The sequence below is a fragment of the Erinaceus europaeus genome, chromosome 15 (genome assembly GCF_950295315.1).
Source record: "Erinaceus europaeus chromosome 15, mEriEur2.1, whole genome shotgun sequence".
Taxonomy (NCBI): domain Eukaryota; kingdom Metazoa; phylum Chordata; class Mammalia; order Eulipotyphla; family Erinaceidae; genus Erinaceus; species Erinaceus europaeus.
Window position 1 is genome coordinate 83,171,545 of NC_080176.1, and position 12,213 is coordinate 83,183,757.

Here is a 12,213-nt window from a genome sequence, read left to right on the forward strand (position 1 = left end):
GCAGGTGTCTATCTTTCTCTCTCCTACGTCTCCTCTCTTCTCTCAATTTCTCTCTGTCCTATCCAATAACAATGATATCAATAACAACAATAATAATCACAACAACAATAGAAGTAGGGCAACAAAAGGAAAATAGTAGCCTCCAGGACAGTGGATTTGTGGTACAGGCACTGAGCCCCAGCAATAACCCTGGAGGCAAAAAAAAAAAAGAATTTTGGTCCATACTCTCCGAGGGATAAATAGGGAAACTTCCAATGTAGGGGATGGGACATGGAACTCTGGTGGTGGGAACTGTATGGAATTCTATGACTGTTATCTTATTAATCAGTATTAAAGCACTAATAATTTTTTTAAATAATAAAAAAAGAAAGAAAGAAGTACAGAAAGGGAAAACACAAAGTAAAACTTGAACTGGGTTTGGTGTTTTCTGCCAAAGCAAAGAACTCTGGGGAAGGAGGGGGGAGCTGGAACTGGGACTTTAGGGTCCTGGTACATGATGGTGGAAAAAGATCTTATTTGGGGGTGAGAGTATGTACAGACACCTATCATAGTGAAATGAGATATTTTACCCATTTGTCAACAACTGCACTGTAACCCACTAACCACCAAATTATTAAAAAAAAAATGATGGCCATTATATAATGACTATTTTGCCTGTACTCTAGATGTAAGTTTTGCCTACTTTTATTCCTTGAGATCTGGGGAAAGTAATGCTAAGAGAATACTAAAAATAGATCCAATTAAAATGTTCACCACAAAGGAAATTTTTACATAAAAAAAGAAGAAGAACTCACTAAAGATAATGCCATTACAGTGTTTGTTGACAGAGTGGGAGTTGGGGTCAAAGAGATGATCCACAAGGAGAGATTCAATAGTGTTACCTAAGTTGAGAGAAATATCAGAACCACTATACTTTGAGGTTAGGATCTTAGAAAGCAGATAATAAAAAAAGGAGTGCTCAGGTTTCACCAAAGACAAGCACCTCACACCAATGGGAACCAGGTATCTAACCTAGAAGTATTAACACAGCTCTTAGAAGTAGAGTCTTGGGAGCAGCCACAGAAGAGTGGATAACAGACAGTACCACTCTGGACTTCTGGGAGGCATGGTCATGGAATAACTGGAACAAAATTACCACTCCTCCCAAAACAACAAATAAATACAACAAGAGACACAACTGAAGTGATAATCTATAGCTGAAAGTGCTCGCATGTGGTTGGAACAAAAAGGGGCAAAGACACAGGTTGAAGAACAGCAAAGTCAAATAAGAGCTCAGGATGGTGCAGGCACTGAGAGATGCCATTTTGGCCTTTTCATTTTAAGCACAGCAAGCAAGTAACATTGCTCCTAGTGCTGGAAGAAAAGACACAGGGGCTTAAAACCTCTCAGTCTCTTTACTCAGGGGGGCCTTAGCCTTCTGAATTCAAGGCAAGGACACAACATAAAACAGGACATTTTTGACCACAAGATAGCCTAAATAAAACCCCCCCACCTCATCCCACATGCCATACAAACAAGAGAAACATGGAAATCACAATAGTACTCACTACCTGCTGGTCATCAATAACCAGCACAAAAAATGTGCAAGCAGAGAAACAGAACAAAACAGCCAACTATGCCATATCAGCCAGACAAAAATGAAAACAGAGGAAGTCCAAGAAATTACAGATTTAAAGAGACTCTCAGAGACAGACTACACAGAGAATATTATGAGGATTCTCCAAGAAATTAAGCAAGAATTAAGAGCATGTTACTATAGAATTAAAACACATGAGAGAGGAACTTGTAACAGTGATCACTAAGAATCATCAAATCTTGAAAGAACTCCAGGGAGCAAAAGACACTCTAACTGCAACCCATGCCCAGGTAGAAGGCTTAGCAAGTAGATCCAAACATTCAGAAGAAATAATCTCCAATCCAGAAGAAAACTGCCAGCCCACTCTTTCAATTCAAAGATGAAGGAGAGAAATGGTTTAGAAAGACAGAAGTATCTCTCTGTGAAATTGCAGACTCCATCAAAAGATCAAATGATAGATATATGAATTATACATACATAATTATACATTATAGATACATCTGAAGAGGAGGACAAAACCAAAGACCTAGAGTCCATTTTCAGATCTATTTTAGCTGAGAAATTCCCTCACTTAGGAAACCATCAGAACATTCTTATCCAAGAGGCAGAACAATCACCCAGATTTATAAATTCAAAAAGACTAACACCGAGGCACATTATTGTAAAACTATCAAAAATCAACAATAAAGAAAAAAATTGCTGGCTGCTAGGGAAAGGAAAGAAGTTATATACAAAAGCAAAGCTATAAGACTTTTCATCAGATTTCTCTTTATAAACTCTAGAGGCTAGCAGAGAGTAGAATGACATAGTCAAAGATCTAAAGGAGAGGGAATTTCAGCCAGGAATATGATATCCTGCAAAGTTATCCTTTAAATACAAGGGAGAAATAAAGGTTTTCTCAAATATTCAAGAGCTAAAGGAATTTGCCACAATCAACCCTACCTTACAAGAACTACTGAAAGGAGTCCCACAAGAAAGAAGGAAGCAAAAGAATACACGTTTCAAACACCAAGTTGCAGATGCTACCATGATGTCAACTTGACTCGCCTGGACAGTTTCACCAATGTACCCTGGAACCCCACCTCTCCAGAGCCCTGCTCTAGTAGGGAAATACAAGGACAGGCTGGGAGTATGGATCAACCTGTCAATGCCCATGTCCATAGGAAAAGCAATTACAGAGACCAGACCTCCAACCTTCTGCACTCTATAATGACCCTGGGTCCATGCTTCCAGAGAGATAAAGAATAGGAAAACTTCCAACAGAGAGAGATGGGATATGAAAATCTGGTGGTGGGAAATATGTGGAATTTCACCCTTCTTATTCTATGGTTTTGTTGATACTTTCTATTTTACAAATAATTTTTTTTTTAAAGATATTGAAAGAGAGAGGGAGAGAGAAAGAAAGATAGACACCTGTAGACCTGCTTCACTGCTTGGGAAAGGGGTCCCCCTCCCCCTCAAGTGGGGAGCTGGGTGCTCGAATCAGGATCTTTGCATGGGTCCTAGCACTTTGCACTATATATGCTTAACCTGGTATGCTGAGCTGTTTTTGTAGTAGGTTGTTTCACTTAAAGCTGTGAAGACTTACTTTTGCCTCTTTACAGAACAAATTTTCTGACCCTTGATCTAAATAATTAGTGTGTGGACCCCTATGTTCTTAGCTGCAACTTTTTAAAAAATATCTTATATTATACTTGCTTATTGGATAGAGTTGGAGAGAAATCAAGAGGGGAGGGGAAGATAGAGATAAAGAGACACCTACAGCACTACTTCACCACTGCTAAAGCTTCCCCCAGCAGGTGGGGGCTGAGGGCTCAAACTTGGGTCCTTGTGCACTGTAACATGTGCTCACCTGGTGCACCACCACCTGGCCCTCAAAGCTGTATTGTTCACAGTAGCCAAGGGACAAAAACAACCTAAATGCCCATTGACAGCTGGATAAAGAAGTTATATACACTTAAGGGACTACTACTACTTTGTAATGAAAAACGATCTTGTGTCCCTCAGACAAAATGGATGGATCTGGAGGTGAATATGCTTTTTGAAATAATTTTAAGAGTTGAAAGGCAACTACTCTGTGGCTTAATTCATATGTAAAATGTATATAACGAAAGCATTCAGGATAACCAGCAAACAGACAGAATCAACCAAATGGTCTCAGAGAGTTTGTGAGAACGAGGGGAGTTTGGGAAGGGACACAAAGCTTGGGTGATGGCTGAGGTGTGAAATTATGCTTCTGAAATCTCATAATTTTGTCAACTAGCATCAGATCCCTGATAAAAAAGTTAGTGTGTGCACAAATCTGGTAGACACTGTTAAAAATTCATAATGTCAAAGAGGATATTATTTTGGTAAATGAATTTCTTACTATGGACACAGAGTCTTAGGAAAGTCAAATTCATGAGAAAGAATTGAGTTATGGAGCTTTGACAAGTGTTTTTAAGAGAAGATATGGAGCAGTGGTGCACCCAGTTGAACGGACATGAGCAAGGACCCAAGATCGAGTCCTTAGTCCCCATCTACAGGAGGAAAGCTTCACGGGTGGTGTCACAATGTTGTAGGTGTCTCCCCCACTTTCTCTTCCTCTCCCATCATAATTTCTCTCTGTCTTTGTCCAATAAATAAACAAATTAAATGAGAAAACAAGGAAAGAAAAAAAGTCGTCAGCACCTGCAAGATGAAGTTAGCTCTTTTATCTTTGACTGAGGGAGCAGTAATAACCACAAGGAACCTGACCAGGTCACTCTTAAATGAAGACTGTACAATGGCCTCAAGAGTTTGTATACAGTCTAACAAAAAACAGAGACAGAGGTGAAGAGTTCTCAAATAATTGGGACATTAATTTTTTTTTTACATTGTCAAATTTCTTTCTTCAATTTATTCTTAACATAGCCGTTGATCTACTTGCTTATTCTTTCGTGCATTCCACTAGATTTTTTAAAGTTCTGTAATTTAGGAACATGTGTTTGGTTCACAAATTTATTCTGAATGCATAAGTAGTATGGCCTTTCTCTTGTCTTGGTTATAAAAATGTTAAGAATAATATCACAACGCAAGTCACACAAGGAAGAAAAGTTACAATTTTAATCCTTAAATCACATTTGACAGATCACATGCAGAAACCACATCTTACCTATTATTTACTTATGTGTTGGTACTGGTGTTAGTATTAAGAAAGACACACAAAGAAAGACCAGAGAGCAATGTTTATCTCTGGGTTATGGTGATGCTAGTGATTGAGCCTGCGACCTCAGAATCTTAGGAATGAATTTCTTTTGTGTAACAATTATGCTGTCACCCCTTCCCTGAAAATTTTGAAATTAAAAGTTTACTTCAGTCAAATAAACTGCTTTTAGGGGCAGTAAAAAAAAAGCAAGCTAGGTTATGAATTTTTTCTTATACTGTTTGAATTTCACTTTACTTCATTATTTAAAATAAATTTAGAAGCAGATTCATTCAAAGATAAACATATGGTGACTATACTATTACCTTATAATTTTGTTCATCACTATGAAGTTACCATTGTGAAAATAATTTTAAAAGATAAAACATTGTGAATGTTATTGTAAATGTAGTTTAAAATTTAGCATCAAATATAAAGTTTTATTTGTGATACTATTTTTATAGTGTGCATGATTTTTCCAGTGATACTTGAATATAGCTTTGATGGAGTGTAATATAACTAAGTTAGTATCATTAAATTAAAAATCTATAGAGTGTGAAAAAATTATTGTAATACATGGAAATGATACACTGTGCTATTTTATATTAAGGCAAAATTTCCCAGTAATATATTCAGGAGGGTTATCAATATATTTGGAAAGGCAGCTGAACCCACTAATTTTCTTTCTTGGATTATATTTTCAAATGTATTGGGTATGCACAAAAATCTGCTCTTACTTTCTTACCAACCCCAACCACCTGTAGCAACATGTCTAAGCTAAAAACAAAATAGTAAAGTATCCTTCAAATAACACCTGACTCTAACTCCACAATATACAAGCAAAGTCATGTAGTAGCTCTAGCCTTTAAAAAAAAACCCTCTGAAATCTACAGTTTCTTTTTTAATATCTATATATAGTTTTTATTATCTTTATATAGAAACAGAAATTGAGAGGGAAGGGGGAGATAGAAAGGGAGAGAGACACCTGCAGCCCTGCTCTACACCTTGTGAAGCTTCCTCCCTGCAGATGAGGACTAGGGGCTTGCGCTCAGGTCCCTTGCACATTGTGATATGTGCGTTCAACCAAGTGTGCCACCACCTGGCCCTGAAATTTCCAATGTCTGATGTCTGTTGTTATTCTCTATCTAGCACAGAGAACTGAAGAACTGATCAAATAGGACTACACAAAACTTGAAGGATAGCAAAGCTTATGTGCACCATATAATGAAAAGAGGGTGTGTTGTTTTAGGCAATCAACAAAGTGGTCAAGATGCAGCTTGAGCACTCTATACAAACAAAAGACAAATCCTGTTACACCCCCAGAGGTGACACAGATGCTGTACTCTGTGAAGTGTCAAGTGAAGAGGGGTTTAAAATGCATCCTAAACAGAGAACCCAGATTGCACAAAAAAAAAAAGCATAGAAATCTCAAAGACTAGCAACTATTACCTTGTAGAACTTTATTATAGACCCAGTCACTGACCTGTGTAATTCCAAGTTCTCCTAAGTGCTACTCATAAGCTTTCTGTTCTGCCCTGAGCTTATAACACTGGTCCATTAACTCTCCCTGGGCTCAGAGTGCAACCCCAAGCTCCAGGAAAGAACATGGTCACATTTCTGCAAGGTGCACTCATAGGCTCTCTCTGCAATGTCTGTGTTATGGAACCCCTGGGAATCAGCAGTGGCTTCCAGTTCTGTCACACTGCATGTCCAGCTAGGATGAGAGGTCTATGAAAATCACACCTCAGGAGTGCCCTAATATATAGACACGCTCCAGGGTGGACAAATTCTGCTGTGTTAAGTAAAGCTTTAGACAAAGCCCTTAATTGATTTTCAGGAGACCAAGTAATAATCTATTCCTTGCAGACAGACATACTTTTTAAGAAAATAATAAAACAATTATAATAAACTCACTTCTTGATAGGCCATGGTTAGAAAGGGATTATCTGTTAAAAAGATAATTTGCAAAACTATCTTTATGCAAAAATTTGCTTTATGCAAATTAAAATGTGTGTATGAGAGAGAGAGAAAGGGGGGGGGGAGAGAGAGCTTTAAAAGCACTTACATGCCATACATCAGACAAGAGTTTAATAACCAAAATACATAAAGAGCTTGCCAAACTCAACAACAAGAAAACAAATGACTCAATCCAAAAATGCAGAGAGGGCATGGACAGATTATTCACCACAGAAGAGATCCAAAAGGCCGAGAAACATATGAAAAAATGCTCCAAGTCTTTGATTGTCAGAGAAATGCAAATCAAGACAATGAGATACCACTTCACTCCTGTGAGAATGTCATACATCATAAAAGGTAGCAGCAACAAATGCTGGAGAGGTTGTGGGGTCAAAGGAACCCTCCTGTACTGCTGGTGGGAATATAAATTAGTCCAACCTCTGTGGAGAGCTGTCTGGAGAACCCTCAGAAGGCTAGAAATGGACCTACCCTATGATCCTGCAATTCCTCTCCTAGGGATATATATCCTAAGGAACCCAACACACCCATCCAAAAAAATCTGTGTACACCTATGTTCTTAGCAGCACAATTTGTAATAGCCAAAACCTGGAAGCAACCCAGGTGTTCAACAACAGATGAGTGGCTGAGCAAGTTGTGGTCTATATATACAATGCAGTACTACTCAGCTATTAAAAATGGTGACTTCACTGTTTTCAGCCCATCTTGGATGGCACTTGAAGAAATCATGTTAAATGAAATAAGTCAGAAACAGAAGGATGAATATGGGATGATGTCACTATCAGGCAAAAGTTGAAAAACAAGATCAGAAGAGAAAACACAAGTAGAACCTGAACTGGAGCTGGTGTATTGCATCAAAGTAAAAGACTGGGGTGGGTGAGTGGGGAGAATACAGGTCCAAAAAGGATGACAGAGGACCTAGTAGGGAGTTGTATTATTATGTGGAGAAATGAGAAAAGATATGCATGTACAAACTATTATATTTACCATCGAATGTAAAACATTATTCCCCAATAAAGAAATAAAAATAAAAACCAGTGGGGAATGTTGCTTTTAAACAATTTTGACAGAAATCTCATATACCCCTGGAATACTTCATCTAGAAAACAAATAAATTAAAAGTTATTTTAAAACTGACTTTTTCTTTTTTCTGACTATTCATCTCAATAAAGTATATTACATCTACTTACACATTTTTTAACAACTGTATGAAAAAGGTTTATTTTTTTGTCTTTAAATTTAAAATAAACTTCACTAAAGCTGTTTTGTAAGAAACACAAAGTATGAAGTGGTTAACTTTACTAGTATAAATGCAAATATTGGGTTGAGCTTTGTAACTAACATTGCAGAGAGTGAAGACTATCACAATACTACTGGAAGTAACTTTGCAACACTATAGTTCTGAAACTATTTTGTTATTAATTTGTCTCTGTTCTGACTATTAGGTTTCTAGATATGTATCTTGACAATGTCACGTTAGTTAATTCACTCATTATCCAGTGAACTATTATCTAGGAACTAAAAATTCAACAAAGTCAGTTTCTATCCTAACATGACCATTAAAAATATAAATACTGGGAGTGGGGCGGTAGTGCAGCGGGTTAAGTGCAGGTGGCGCAAAGCGCAAGGACCAGTGAAAGAATCCCAGTTGAACCCCCAGCTTCCCACTTGCAGGGGAGTCATTTCACAGGCGGTGTACCAGGTTTGCAGGTGTCTATTTTCCTCTCCTCTCTTTCTTCCCCTCCTCTTTCCATTTCTCTCTGTCCTATCCAACAACAATGACATCAATAACAATAACAACAACAAGGTCAACAAAAGGGAATAAATAAATATTAAATATATATATACATTATTCTGGAATTCAAGTGAGATCAAAATGAACATGAAAGCAACAACATAATCTGTGAAAATTAAAACACATTTCTTTTTCCTTTGACTTTAGACAAATGAGTATTACAGTGTCTGCACCCATGTGGAGCAAAATAAAATTCTAGAGTACCATCACCAACCACTTGATATCACTACCCATGGGAGCTGAGTTGGAAGTCAACAGTTTTTTGGTCTTCCTTCATCTGTTTTGACAGGCAAGACACTGACAATTGCCAGGGATGTAGATTCCAGCACACAGCATAAATTAGTCTACTTTGAAAAAATAAGCTTTGGGAAAAAGACCTGCTTTGAGGTAAATGTTTGTTTTTTTTGAAGATAAAAGCTTGTCTTAATAAAAAGGAAGGTGGCAAAATATATATATTCACACAAACCCAGATGGACCATCTGATAAGCACCTGATAAAACCCTGGGTGCTTGCCCAGAAAATGAATATAAACGCTCCAGCTGCGTAAAACTGACCTGCATTCTTCATTCTCTACAGGTTTGCCGAAGTGACAGGAGGAGTGGCTTCACTCCTGCCTCTTTCTTTCTGCAACTCAGCAGACAAGTCATTCCTAGACTCCTGGAGGCTGCTGTCTGTTGCTCAAACTGACAGCTGTCCTGCCGAGCTGTGTGACACACTCCCTGCACTCAGACACACCCACCTGTGTCTTCTCCCTCCCCTTTCATGCTGGTTTGCTTGCTTGGCTGGGCTACTCTACTTTCATTTGTACAATAGGATTTGGAATGAATAGTCTACTGGCATTTTTGGACAGACCTTAGCATGCATATAATTCTTGAGTGAAGACTCTGGGTACTGCTCACAAGACCACATGTAAATACACATTCTCTATTCAGTAGCAAATAATCAATTTATCTCTTGTTTGTGCAGTTTTGTTAATACATTAAAATGTATTTCTAGAGAAGGGGGGTGAAGTATAGACACAAATATTGACTTTTCAGAAATTAAAAGTGCTTCCTTATAACCCACAGATATTTTTTAAGTTTTATTTATAAAATGGAAATATTGACAAGACCATAGGACAAGAGGGGTACAATTCCACACAGTTTCTACCACCAGAACTCCTTATACCATCCCCTCCCTTGAAAGCTTTCCTGTTCTTTATCCCTCTGGGAGTATGGACCCAGAATCATTTTGGTGTCCAGAAGGTGGGAGGTCTGACTTCTGTAATTGTTTCTCCGCTGAACATGGGTGTTGGCAGGTCAATCCATACCCATCCATATCCCCAGCCTGTCTCTCTCTTTCCCTGGTGGGGCAGGGGTCTGACGAGGCTGGAGTCCAGGACACACTGGTGAGGTCACCCACCTAAGAAAGTCAGGTTGATGTCATAGTAACAATTGGAACCTGGTGGCTGAAAAAGCATTAAAATATAAAGCAGAACAAATTGTTTAATAATCAGGAACCGAAAGACAAGAATAAAGCAAATGCGATTTGGAATCTCTATTATGGAAAAATCTAGTAGGTCTATTTTAGGTATATTCCAAGGGGCTCATCACTAGTTTTTTTTTGCCTGAGTTTGACAGCTAACATGCAGGTGGACCAAAGGTATTACCTGGGGAAATGGTTTCAGAGTTGGAAAACAGACTAGAAAGCTGGATCAGGGCAGAGAGTAACTCCCAAATATGGGAAAAGTATATGCATACTGTTAAGACCTCTAACAGATCCCTCTCACCACTACCACCGGTCATCTCCATAAGAAACATCATAATGGAACCCTTCATGGGCCCTTAAAGGACTTTACCCTCAATGTGGATCAACAATGGTAGGGAATGTTCCATTCTCTGAAGGGAGGCTGGACAACATATACTCTACTACTTTAGGAAGATTAGTGCAGCCTAGAATGTTCCTAGCCATGACCACAGAATGCAAGCTCAGACCTATAGGAATGCAGAGGTTACACAGTCTCCAGCAACAAATACGGGTCCCAGATCCAACCAATGGGGTTTACATTTAGCCCACAGATATGTATAAAACTTTTTTTTTCCCTTCCAGGGTTATCTCTGAGTTTCCGTGCCTGCGTTAGGAATCCACTGCTCCTGGATGACATTTTTTTCCTTTCTGTTGCCCTTGTTGTTTATCATTGTTATTGCTGTCATTGTTGTTGGATAGGACAGAGAGAAATCAAGAGAGGAAGGGAAGACAGAGAGGGTGAGAGAAATATAGACACCTGCAGATCTGCTAAATTGCTCGAGAAGCGACCCCCCTGCAGGTGGGAAACCGGGGGTTCGAACTGGGATCCCTGTGCCAGTCCTTGCACTTTGAGCCATGTATAAAGCCTTTTTTTTTAAGTTGCCACCAGAGTTGTCTACTGCTCCCAGCAGTCATTTTTGTCCTATTTATCTATCCCTATTTTATTTGATAGGACAGAGAGAAATTGAGAAGGGAGAAAGAAAGAGAGATATGGAGAGAAAAAAAAAAAAAAAGACACGTGCAGACCTGCTTCACCACTCCTGAAATGCCCCCCACCCCCTGCAGGTGGGAACTGGGTCTCCACCCAGGTCTGTGTGCTCAGTCCAGTGCACCAATGCACCACTGTCCCCCGACCCCCATAAAAACTTTTAAGGAAGTAACACTGACTCATCAAATTTTAATTATTTCCCTTATTATAATGACTCAGTATGACTGGAAATGAGAGGAGGTCATATGTGGAGGAGAATACATCTAAGTCCCCTGATGTCACATTTGCTAAGATAAATTTTGCTGTGAATTAACATTTTTGAAGAGCAGTCCAGGACTGGGCTATATAACTCATTTGGACAGTGCAAAACCACGTGCAAAACCCAAGTTCAAGTAATGCCCCCTCCACACACACACACCCCACCGTTAGAAGGAAGGTTCCGTACTGTGGTGTCTTTCTCTGTGTCTCTCTATCTATGCTTCTGTGTTTTTACCAGAAAAACAAAGTCAGCCTAGGTTGATGATGTTCCATTGATGACAAAAAAAAAAAAAAAAAATGTCTAATTTTAAGGCTTAAGTTGTTCATCCAGTCAGGCTATGAAAAGAGAATGTCTTAAATCGCATGGGCAAGAATACCTACTATGCACAAATACATTCCTTGCACTTCTGCCCGAATGACTGTTAGTTTCTAATTTGTTCACAGGGGAGATTGTCACTTTTGATCCTAGTGGTGTAGTTGTAGTTCTGTGAATAATAGAAGTAGTAATAAGAGGAATGGAGGTAAGAGAAGGAATAGCAGAAGAGTGTAACCCTAGAACTGGTAATAAGAATAACAGTAGAAATCTGGTATGGTGTTTGCTCAACACTCTGTCAAAAGGAAGTGTTAGCACACTTTTAGGTAGTCCCTTCCTTAAATGCGAAAAGCTACACATTCACAGTCTACTTTAGACCCCCTACAAAAATCCTCAGTTATCAAAACACTTTCAAATTCCTTGGTTCTATTTCATCCAGGTTTGCAAAATGTAAAGATGGCCTAAATCATGTATCAACTAATTCTTTAAAATGCATTATGGTTGATGTGTGATACGTTATAATTTTATAGGACTCTAACCAAAAGAATTATGGCAGTAACATTTCAATAACAGTAGAGTTAAATGCCTCATAGAAATCAGGTTCAGGGACATAGTGAGGAAATTGTGTACCCGACTTCCA